This window comes from Neomonachus schauinslandi, chromosome 10 (assembly GCF_002201575.2).
Source record: "Neomonachus schauinslandi chromosome 10, ASM220157v2, whole genome shotgun sequence".
Lineage (NCBI taxonomy): Eukaryota > Metazoa > Chordata > Mammalia > Carnivora > Phocidae > Neomonachus > Neomonachus schauinslandi.
In genome coordinates this window covers 90,181,889-90,193,773 of record NC_058412.1, presented here as the reverse complement: position 1 = coordinate 90,193,773, position 11,885 = coordinate 90,181,889, and the positions used below count along the sequence as shown (strand labels likewise).

Genomic DNA, 11,885 nt, shown 5'->3' with positions numbered 1-11,885 from the left:
AACGGTTGTGATCATATAGTGCTTCACAGTTAGTAAAAATGCTTGGCACACACACTGTTTCATCTTGGTCCTCACAGAGTCCCATAACCTTAAATAGGCCACATTTCCATCCTCCATCTCTAGATGAAAAACCGAAGGCTCCAGAGGAGCTGAATGTCAGAGCCTGGACTCTGATTCAGACCCTGAGTGCAGGCTCAGTGCCCTTTTTACTGGCTCCATGCTACCTACAGAGCAGATTTCTGTCCTGCATGACTTGGTCTGAGTTGGACATAGCCCCCCTTCCCTGGGGGAGAGATCCACCATCATCCTTCCCTCACACGGGTCACCTCACAGGTTTCCATAATCTTTCTTGTATACCAGCAGAGACATTTGCATCTGACCAAGGGGCAGTGTTGCCCAATGGAGAAAGCTGGGTACTTGGACTGAAAAAGACCCAGATGTGAATCTGATCTCTGCCAGGTTTTGGTGATGTTGGTTCATTCCTTGTAGTAGGGAAATAATAACACCTGCCCAGCATCATGGCACAGAGTCACAAATGCAACATACATAAAGCCCAGCGCCATACCTCTCTATAAACAGCAGTCATTATTATGCCATCAAACACTCAAAAGCTTTTCTTTAGAGGAGAAAGGACCACATCATTGATGGGGCAGAGACTGACCTGAATTGAAGCAAACTCTGTGTGTAAGAAGCCTCAGTGCCTGATGACTGATGGATTCAAACTATCAGGTAACAGAATCCTATCAGGTCAGCCACTTGTTTCTAATGCAGCTGCTCACCCCTGAGCCACTCGCTTAAACTGAGTGTGAGGGAACTGACCTGGGTGAGCCCTGGGAGGAATCCTAAATAGCCCATTCATCTTTCAGTAGCTAATAATGGCTGGGCATTTCTCTTTAAGCACAAAAATTCAGTGTCAATGGAGCCTGGGTGTTTGTGGGGTGTTTTTTTTAGCTCCTGTTAAGCTATCACTACTTTAAATATGTGGAAAATTCACTTGCAAGCACAGCATTTTTAATAGTTTGTGATGTGCCCTGGGAAGTGACTCATCTTCCTCCAGGACTGAGGTGGTCACAGCAGGGAGGGGGGGCAACTCAGGGGAGCCAGCCAACTGCACCATAACCCACACACTCATGGACTATATATTGCTAATCTGGTTAAGAAATGGCTACAGAACAGGGATTTTCAGATTGAAGGAGCCCTCCAAGAGTCCAACACACTGGATGAAAATAGGCCCACACCAAAATTCCCTATGCATCCTAGAAAGAAACCATAAAGGTTTACACAAAAAACCAAGGGCCACAAGGCATCAACTTCTCCACAGCCACGCTGAAAACTAGAAGACGTAAATCAATGCCTTCTCAGTTCTGAAAGTAAATAATTTCCAGCCCAGAATTCTACACTTAGCCAATCAATTAAGTATGAATGTGGAATATAAATATTTTCAAATGTGCAAAATTTGAGAAATGTTCCTTCCCTTCTTTCTTTTCTCAGGAAACTATTATAGTTTATACTCCACAGAATTGAGGTAGTGAAACAGAGAACAGGGAGACATGGAATCTAAGAAGCAGAAAATCCAGCACAGGAGAGGAAAGGGTATTTCCAGGGCAAACACCAGGTGAAGGTGCTGGGATGGCAGCCATGGGCCAGATCTAGACTTCTTTCTCGATGGAGGAGTAGAGGCTCTAGGGGAAACTTCTTCAAGAGAAAGAAACTATAGAGCATCTAAGATGGATGGAAAATCTGTGGTATATTCACACAGTGGAATATTATTCAGCAATAATAAAAAATGAACTATCAAGCTATTAAAAGATATGGAGCAAACTTAAATGTATATTACTAAGTGAAAGAAGCCAATCTGAAAAGGCTATATGCTATATGTTTCCAATTATATGACATTGTGGAAAAGGCAGAACTATGGAGACAGTAAAGAGATGGGTGGTTGCCAGGGGTTAGGTGCAAAAGAGAGATGAATAGGTGGAGCACAGAGCATTTTTAGGGCAGTAAAACTAGTCTGTATAACACTGTAATGATGTCATTACACATTTATCAAAACCCATAGAATGTACAACACCAAGAGTGCACCCTAATGTAAACTGTGAACTTTGGATGATAATAGTGTATTGATGTAGTTCATTGATCATAACAAATGTATCACTCTGGTGGGGGATTTTGATAGTGGGGAGGATGTGGGGACAGGTGGGAGGACAGGGAGATAGGGAAATTTTCTGTACTTTCCACTCAATTTTGCTGCAAACCTAAAACTGCTCTAAAAAAATAAAGTATGTTAAAATAAAAGAGCATCTGACATGAATATCTTAATTTAAACTACTGGAGAAGATTTTGAGAATAAATTAGTGATTTGTATTTGAAAAGTAAAAACAAAAAACCAAAACAATTATGAACTCCAGGGAAAACAAAAATTCACACAGAAGACAAAAAGCAATTCTAGTTTACTACAGGGTTCATGTCAATGATAGTGACATAGTCACAGAATATAAACACTGAATGGGGACTTCACCAAAACTGCAATATAGCTATGCTGAGAAGAGGTTGGAAGTGTGGTCATCTGTGCCTGTGTGTGTGTGTGTGTGTGTGTGTGTGCTGCAGGCAAGGAAAATTGTGTGTATGAGTAAAAGGTTAGTATCGGGCCTGGGCTTCCCAAAGCCAGCCTGAGAAAAATACCTGAGTCTGTCTTCTAACAATACAGCTTCCATGAAGAAGTAAGATAAATGAGAAGTGGGGAGCCTGTGAGCTGGCACACCAGCCTCGGGCCTACATAACCAGGACAGTGTAAGAGATTGAGGGGAAACCATGACTGTGGCTTCTCTGTATCCAGGTGACCCCACATGGCATGGCTCTTCTCTGATGGCAGCCATCCCCATCCCAAGTGGGTGAGGAGGCAAAAGAAGTGGCCACTGGGCTCCTGCTGGATAAAGATGCTGGGTATGCTGCCTTCGTGTCCTGCATCCGGGGACAGAGTGGTCAGAGATTAAAGTCTGTTGCATCTGGCAAGTTGGGTGTTGAGTAAAACCCTTCACCACTGCCATTCTGGTAATGGCACCAGAAGAGTTAAATCCCATCTTCATAAAGAAAACCAGTAAGTGATGTCTAGATCTGAAAAATCATGATGTAGCAACATAGGTATGTGATTTGGACATAGGAAGAAGAGCGGAAGCATCAGTTGAAGGAGATCAGGGAGAAATGGAGCACAGACTGGGAGAAGGTGGCCATCCCAGGCATGGAAACTTGTAGAACAGTTTGACGCCTTAGACTAAGTACAGGTACAAATTCAATACAAAATAAGTATACCTATAAAAAGATTTTTTGAAAGATGATAGGAAATAAATATATAAAAATATCACAACCTTAGTTCATGAGCTCCAGGTAGCTTTTTATCTCATCTAATTTTTCAGTGATTGTTTCACATTTCCCAACAAACATTTATCACTATAAAATGAGGACCAACATAATCTGCAGGATTGATGAGAAAAAGATGGAGGTGGGCCTTTGCCAACACTCTTCCTCTGCAGGCAAATGTTCCAAACAAATTTCAAAGCCTCTTTGTAGCTAGATTTATCTTTCTAAGCACAAATTTCATTCTGCAGTGTGCTGAGGCAAATTCCTAACCTGACTGTGCTTTTTTACCACCAGAATTATTGTTAGAAAAAAACCTGAATCATAGCCAACTCTTATTGTGTCTGTATTCTATGCTGGGCACTGTGCTAAATTCTCGACTTGCGTTATCTTATGCAAATTTTAGGGACAGCCTTTTGAGAACGGTGTCTTTATTACCCTCATTTTACACTGAGACATGCGAGCCCTAAAGAGGTGAGCTCCCCCACATGGGCAGTGGGCCAGGACACAGACCACCCCTCAGTTGATGCTCTCCTGCCTCTGCCTTCAATCTGTATTGTTTTGACACCAGCACATTTGATCAAACATGCTAAGAATGAGTTGTTGCTGTCACAGTTGTCATTGACACTTTTATGTTGATGCTAAAGTATAATACAGCACTGAGCCTTGTGCTGGGAGAAATACAAGTGTTTTAAATGGTCTGCCCACCTCTGAGGGGCTGAAGGTAGGTGTATGCGTCTGCTCAGGCTGCCATAACAAAGAACTATGGACTGAAGGGCTAAACAACCAAAATTAATTTCCTCACACTTCTGGAGGCTGAAGGGAGAAATCAAGGTATCCACAGGATTGGCTTCTCCTGAGGCCTCTCTCCTTGGCTTGTAGATAGCTGTCCTCTCTCTGTGCCCTCACATGGTCTTCTCTGTGTACACCTATGTCTCTCCCTTTCTCTCTCTCTCTCCTTCTTTCTTTCTTCTTTCTTTCTTTCTTTCTTTTCTTCTTTCTTTCTTTCTCTTGACAATTATTTAAGATCTTCATTAACAGGTGCTTGCTGTTTGTTGACTTTTTTGAAAAAATCAAGTTGTAAACTTTTATTACAAATTTAAAATGAGGTTATTAAAACTCTCAACTTAACCAGATATGAAACAATTTAAAAACCTTTAAAGATGTATTGAGAAAAACCAGGCTTCAAAAAAAAATGTTTGTCATTACCAAAAAGAGATATCTTTAGGTAAAAATTTAAAAAGCCCCATGCCATGTAGATAATGCAGATATTCTAGTTGTCTGGTCAATGTACAAAAAGCAAGCACCAGAGGAGTTAAATCCCATTTAACCAGGACAGTGTAAGAGATCGAGGGGAAACCACTCTTTCATTGATTTCTTATTGCTGGAATTTCATATTCATTTCCTCTTGCTGGATGATAAAGCCAGGGGATGGGAGAGATGGTACATTTACTCAGCTCCCCCTTGCTCAGTCTTGGGAGGGGACAAATTCTTAGCTGGTGGATCCACTGCCTTTGTCTCTTTGCCAACTTGTGCTTTAAGGTTTTCTGGGCATCTTCGTCAGTAATTGAAGTTGTGGTGGTTCTGACACTGAGGTGGCTGCTGACCTTGGATCTTGTCTCCTTGATTTTCCTTATCTTTTTCATTGTCATCCTCTGTGGGCTGTCCATGCGAAACAATGATCTGTAACCTGATACCTCCTCTGTCTCAGTGGTCTACCTTGTTCTCCTGTACCCTGGTTGTCAGCACCCTCCATCCCTTCTTCCTGCTCAGGAGTGTTGGAACCCTGGGGTCAGTGCCCATAGGCTGTCCTCACGGAGAGAGATGGGAACTGTGCCTGCGGTTGGGCTGGTGCTGTTGGGCCCAGCCTCCTTGACCCTTCCTTCTTCCCCTCATTGTCACTATTCTGGTGATTGCTTGAGGACCCCTGTGATGTGGATAGCATCTGTAATTGTTACAGCGTGCTGTATATTTATCACCCTGCACTGGAGCTCCACCAGGGCCCGTCATGTTTGCTGCCTCCTCAAGCTTTTCTCCTTCAACAACATCAAACTCCAGTCTGTCTCTCTCCTGCACTGTGAAGGTACTTCCTGGGGTTATTCTTCTTTATGGCAATCTGATGTACAGATACATCTTCCTTGGTGTCGTTCCTATTTCTTACTTGAACAATTTTACTGTTTGCTTACCTTCACTGCAATGACCTTGTCCCCATCAATAGGCATCACCAGTGTGAGGCTGCCTGAGCCTCCACTCCCTGGGCTGCTGTCCCTACTGCCTGGCTTCATGTGGTGGTATTAAGTTAGGGGTGGTGGGATGGGGAGGTGGGTGGCTGCTGGGTCTGGGCCTCAGTGTTGATGGTTGTGGGGATGGTGACTGGGGCTGGCTGTGACTTCTCGGTGGAGGGTGGTGTCTGGGGAGATGGGAGATATGGTAACTTAGCCAGTGGTGGTGGTGGGGCTGCTCTGGGATCAGGGATCTGGGATCTCTCAAGTCCCACTACCAGTGGAACTCTGAATACCTCTCTAAAGAACTTATCTCGAAACACAGTCACATTCTGAGAAACTAGGGGATGGGACTTCTGTTAGGTGAATGTCCACACTTCTGAACTTCAAAGTAGGGTCACAGCCAGCAGCATCAACATCCCCAGGGAACTTGTAAGAAATGCAATTCTAGGCCCCACGTGACCCACTGAAGCAGACACCTGGGAGTGGGGTACAGCCATCTGTGTTCAAAAAGCCCTCTGGGGTATTCTGACCCAGCTACAATTTGAGGGATGACCTTGCCCTAAGAAAAGCTCAGAGGATCTGAATTCCAGAGCCATAGGTGCCTTTGGTGGAAGTTCACCTCTAAATATACATCAGGCAGAGAACGAGAAGGAACATTTGCACGGTTTCATGCTTATAAAGCACAGAGAAAATGTATTTTCTTCATTCTTAGCATAAAGGAGCTGCTACTATAAGGCACCTATCCCTAAGGTGCCCAGAACTGAGCTTGTTTGCCTGAGGTCACACCAGTTGGAGGCTGCGACCCAGGCAAGAAAGGCCAAACCCAGGTAAGCAGGTAGGGCAGGGAGCTGATAGGGCAGGTAGTAGGAGGAAGAGGACAGGTAGCAGGTGGTGCAAAAAGTGCCGCTCTTAATTTTTAAGATGGTAAGTGACTCAGCAATCCACCTAGCCTGGAGTGCTGAAGCCAGGATGTAAATTCTGCTTTTCGGACTCTTTGGCCCTGTTAGTACAGATCTTACACTTAGGTATAAGTTCCCCTGAGCCACCCTGTCCACCCCCACCCCAAGCACCATTTGTTCCTGGTGTTGGAATCACAGATGCTCTATTTTCTAAAGTCCAGCATCTTCCTTTGAACTTTTATAGGCAGCAAATTCCACTCTTTGTTACCCGTGGGTGTCCTGGGTTGTGGTGTGGTGTGGTTTGTGTTTTGTCTTATGATGTGTCTGCATTCACAGGGTCTATCTCCTAACAAAACACAAGTGACTGCCCGGTGTGGGTTAACTGCTGCCCTGGGCTTGCTGATGCAGTTTCTATTTCTGGAAAGCACTCCTGCCATAGCTCAGCCTGCCAAAACCTCAAGCGGGTGATCACAAAAAGCCTGACTCTCAGTCCTCAAGGCAGGTGTCCTACTGCAGACGGGAGCTCAGTAGCCAGCACCTGCAGGCCAGGAAGGACACCATAAACAGTCAGGGTGCCTACCGTGAGTGCCACCACCACAGCAAGTCTCAAAATGGTGACCTGCAGCTCCTTGAACTTCCCACACGAGGGGCTGAGAGCAGGGTCTCATTTCCTCTTTCTCCATCACTCCTCCTTTCAAGTGTCTCATCTCCCACATTTGGAGAAGTGATTTTTACCTAGAGTTTCCAGCTGTCTTTACTTTTTCAAGGGGGCTCACTCCATGGCAGATGGGAGGCATCCTGCCCAAATGCAGACCAGCCCTCGGATGCCCACAGGTGTCCCGGAGCCAGGTCAGCCACCCTTTCCCCCAGGAGAAGCCACAGCCCCTCCTCTGCTGTCCCTCTGGGCCCAGCCCCCAGGCAGCAGCGAGCCCAAGGTACACTGCCCTCTGCCCGTGGTCACCAGAGATCTAAGGCTGCAGGCTCCCTTCGAAGCTGGGCGCCCAGACAGGATGTGTCCTTGCCTGTGCTTCAATGTCAGTTTGTGCAGGAGAAAGCTCAGCTGTCTTTCCGACTTTGTCAGCAGGAGGTGCCCGGCCCCTGTCCCTCGGTTTCAGCGGCACATGTGCTTAGCATGTTGCCCTGGGTTGTGACATCATCTGCTGTTCTGCTCTCGGTGACTTCCTTCTGGCCCAGGGGAACGTGCCATGCATCATCAGTCCTGGCTGGCCTCTTGCTGGCGCAGGACTGAGCCTTCTCTGAGCAGGACTGGGGCTTTCTTAGAAACTCTGGCCCATGGGCGCCTGGGTGGCTCAGTTGGTTAAGCGACTGCCTTCGGCTCAGGTCATGATCCTGGAGTCCCGGGATCGAGTCCCGCATCGGGCTCCCTGCTCGGCAGAGAGCCTGCTTCTTCTCCCTCTGACCCTCCCCCCTCTCATGTGCTCTCTCTCTCTCTCTCATTCTCTCTGTCTCAAATAAATAAATAAAATCTTTAAAAAAAAAAAAAAAAAAAAGAAACTCTGGCCCCGAAACTTTCTCGGACTGGGGAGGAGTTTTCAAGAGCAAAGCCATGGACACCAACAGGCAGCCGTGTGGTTGTGCAGAAAGGACAGGGCTGGAACCTCACCTCTGCTGTGGACCAGCCCAGTCACCTCAGACCAGTGGCCCGTCTACACAGCACTCACTCAAAAATGACTAAGGGTGCTTACTCTGGGCCGGGCACTGTTCCAGGCACCGGGACACAGCAGCGAAAGCTTGACAAGGTCCCTGCTTCTGTGGGACTTCTCTCCTCGTTGGGGAGACAATCCACAGCAAATAGACAAACCAGAACAGCATCGTGGGGGATGATGAGTAAAATACAGAAAAATTTACAATCGGGGTTGGTGATGGGGGCTGTAGCCACTGCAGGGATAGTTAGTGCAGTGTCTTCCCCGTAGGAAGATCTGATTATTATGCATCGTAATAACTGTGCGACTCTCAGTCCTCTCAGTGACAAGGAAGTGCTGCCCGGAGCAGGGCATCCCGCCTCCAGTCCTCACTTAGAGTCCTCACAGAGCAGTGACACTCCCCTTCTCGGCCTTGTGACGAAGAACCGGAAGAATAAAGGCCGACTGATGAGCAGGGCGGGTGTTCTGCTCAGCGGGGAAGTGGGCATGAGACTAGCAGCTCAACTTTGCCAGGCAATACCGGCGCCAAGCCTATTTCCCCACTGAGTTCTTGCTGTTAACCCACAGCCAACCTGGTCTCTCTGGTGGAGGCCCGTGACTGCAAAAGTCCCCTGCAGCATGCCTGCAGACCAGTCTGGTGGGACTCCTGATCTGTCTCCAACAGGGTCCTGAGTGCACCTATCGGTGGCCTGTGCCCTACACCACGAACAAGGAACACAACCCCCATGAAGAGGGGCCACAGTGTGATTGCATTTAAAATCAGTTTCACTCAAAACCTGTTCTTAAATGTTTATAAAGGAATGGGACAGAGGTCTTTTAGGAAAGTGGTGTATGTGAAAACCAGTCAGGGGAACTTGTTTAAGGAAAGGGAATCCTTCTGGAACTGGGAAAGTGTTCCTTAGGAAGGAGGGGTCAAAGTCTGAGGACAGGACCGGAGGAGTCTGAAGCTCAGAGAATGGGAGGAGGGCGGCAGGGACAAGACCAGGAGGATGCTGGTGGCCAGGTGGTGGCACCACGGACTGGCAGGACAGGGTGTGTGAGGCGCTAAGTCATGTGCCGCCGGAGGCCCCTTAGGAGGCAGTGTTTTGGTATAAGGAAAGCTTTGTCTTTCCTTTCTTTGTTTTTCTTTTTCTTCCTAAGGGGGATTGAGAAAACATTTCCCCAATCTCCAGCTAAGGGGTTATGGTTGGGTTGACAGTGGACGGGAATTAGGGACACTGTTTATTCTGCTCAGCCCTGTACTATTTCCAGTCTACAAACTGTATGCCAACACAGTCAAGAGATTTAGGAAAACAAAACACGCTAACCTCAAAGCATGTACAAAGACGCAGCCCCACACATCCAGAATATAAAGCTTTTGGCCCTGGGGCCTCCATCCTATGGAGCCCATTATTTTTCCGGACGTTTCCTAAGCAGTGTGGTTCTGCCAGGCAAGGACTGGTTGGAGACACTGAAGCAAATCTGACACTCCAGGGGTCCATCTCTGTGGGTTTGCTTTGAAGCGTCACAGGCTTTTCTGATATCAGAACTGAATACCACTTGTTTCCGTAGTAGTACACCCCTGCAATAACAACACAGTTGGGTGACATCATGTCTTCATTCCAAAGACCCTGGGAGCAGCACCTGCACCACCACTGCTGGGGACAGGGTGGGGGTTTGGGGTCCTGGGATAGCTCTTCCAGGCTGCGCTGCCTCTGGAAATCACCACAGGCATACCTCGTCTTTTTGTGCTTTGCTTTATTATGCTTCGAGGATACTGTGTTTTTACAAATGGAAGGTCTGTGGTGACCTTGCAGAGAGCAAGTCGATTGGCGCCATTTTTCCAACAGCATTTGCTCACTCGTGTCTCTGTGTCACATTTTGCTAATTCTCACAATATTCCAAGCCTTCTACTTACTACTGTATTTGTTATGGGGACCTGTGATCAGTGATCATGACTCACTGGGAGCGCAGAGGATGGTTAGCCTTTTTTAGCAATAAAGTATTTTTAATTAAGGCATGCACATTGCTATTTTAGACATAATGCTGTTGCACACTTAATAGACCACAGTAGAATGTGAACATAACTTTGGTGTACACTGGGAAGCCAAACAATTCATTTGACTCGCTGTCTTGTGATACCTGCTGTGTTGCAGTGGTCTGGAACTGAACCCTCGGTGGCTCCGAGCTGCAGATGCCCTCGATGTTGTCAGCTCTGCCTGACACACCATCACAGCAGGAGGGTCATGAAGAGCGCGAGTCTGCCGCCCAACACGAGACACGACTGTTTAACGGGACAGACCTATTCCCAGGACGGAGATGCTGATTTGGTAAGATTTGGGCAATGTGCCTAGATTTGTTCTTTTCTGTTTGTCTCAATCTATGTTTCTCCCCCTTCACAGATCACTCATGTCCCAACTTCTTACCTGAATCTCTCTCTGCAGCACCAACCCAGAGTTTAATAAGTGGCATGTCTTAAAATGTCAAACGGGTGAACGAAAGGGTTCAGAGGATACCAGCTCAAAACATGCTGCTTCAGCATGATTGTTTTGAGCTAAAGGCATTTGAGATTCAACAGATGCAGAAGGAAGCCTTCCAGGAGCTTTCCTTATCTGAATAAAAGCAGAAACTTCTGGGAAATGAGGACTGCCATAAATCCCCTCTCCTGGGGAAGTTTTACTGCTGGGAGGCAGACAAAAGGTTGGCACCGAGATAGACCTGCACAAACAAACCTTCTTCCATTAGCTCCCCCCGCCGTATATTTACCTTCCCACAGTTTGCCACTCTTGGAAGCCTAAACCTTTCCTTCATCTTGTCACCCTACAAACAGCTGCGGAAGTGCTCGCAGTAACCTCAGTAAGAGTGGTGACACAAGCTCTGTGCTTTCAGGGACAAATCCCTGTAAAGGGGATTTGTGCAGTCCACGTTTGGGAAACGGAGCCCTGGAAGCCCCCTACACACCACCAGCTTCTCAAACAGTCTCTCACTGGTGGACTCATCGCAGAGCCAGCAATGGCTCGGTGGCCTCCACTCTCACTTAAGCTAAGGCGCGAGGTCCTCACCAGGGTCCGGACTTATCCAGTTGACGTTGCCTGAGACACACTCCACCTGCTCTGACATGCAACCCAGAAAGTGAGTTATCTGTAAGCTGCCACGTGAGGGTGTCCAGCAGCTCGGCCCCCCACTCCACCAGACATTCCCACCACTGGAGTGTCTCCTGTCGGTTAAAGCAGGACATCAGTACCCTCCACAAAATGGCAGGACAGTAAATGAGAGGAGGAACGGGGAATGGAATTTACTCTGAGTTCCAACCACACACTTAATCTTCACACAACCCACCAGAAATAACCACTGTTATCCCCACTTCAGAGATTGGCAGGCTGAGACTTCCAATTTCTCACCAGGGTCACAGGCGAGTAAATGGAAGAGCTGAGATTGGAACTCAGGTTTGTCTGGCTCATTCTACTTTTTTTTTTTTTTTTTTGGTCAGAGTTGACCCAAATCTCAAAAACAGTTGACACAACTTCACCAAGAATATCTGAGAGATGAAATTAAACTTAAAACAAAAATTGAGCTGTGACCATTCAAATGCAGTTTTGCTAATGCCTCCCATTCTGATTCCATTGTTTTATACTAATTAGCCGTTGAGCTAAAAGGGAAACTCCCCAAATCTAGCAACACTCTCAACATTTGCCACAGTGCCAAATTATTCTAGGTCCTAAGAAAACACCAACATTGTTCTGTTTGTATGAGGAATATTCAAG

At 46.8% G+C, this 11,885-nt stretch overlaps 1 pseudogene; it reads right to left on the bottom strand.

The window, feature by feature from the left end:
• Positions 1-4,803: 4,803 nt before the first annotated feature.
• Positions 4,804-11,241, bottom strand: LOC110590027 (annotated as a pseudogene).
• Positions 11,242-11,885: the final 644 nt, after the last annotated feature.